This window comes from Nannochloropsis gaditana (assembly GCF_000240725.1).
Source record: "Nannochloropsis gaditana CCMP526 unplaced genomic scaffold scaffold1120, whole genome shotgun sequence".
Lineage (NCBI taxonomy): Eukaryota > Eustigmatophyceae > Eustigmatales > Monodopsidaceae > Microchloropsis > Microchloropsis gaditana.
The window spans coordinates 3,465-3,805 of NW_005802833.1; positions in this window are offsets into that span (position 1 = coordinate 3,465).

The following is a 341-nucleotide window of genomic DNA, read 5'->3' on the forward strand; positions in this document are numbered from 1 at the left end:
CATCAGCAAGAAAGCGGCGGCAACGACAGCCGTTACTGCAACGGCAACCGTTTACGGCAATGGGTCCGTCGCAGCACAGGTCCCACCCGATCATATATCCAGCGTTCCCATACGCATTACGGGCATAAGGCATAAATGACCGTGACACGTAGAATTTGCCACCCTTCTGCCTTGACCTCCCTCCCCTCCTCCGTAAGCCCCTCCCTCTTCCTCTTCCTCCCTTCCCGGACGTTCGCGCCTCAGCACCCGTAGGAGGGGGGGAACAAAAGATAACTTGAAGATGAATGGCACAATGTGTGGTGGTGGATGGCTTTCAGGCTCGGGGGGACAGGAGGGACCAT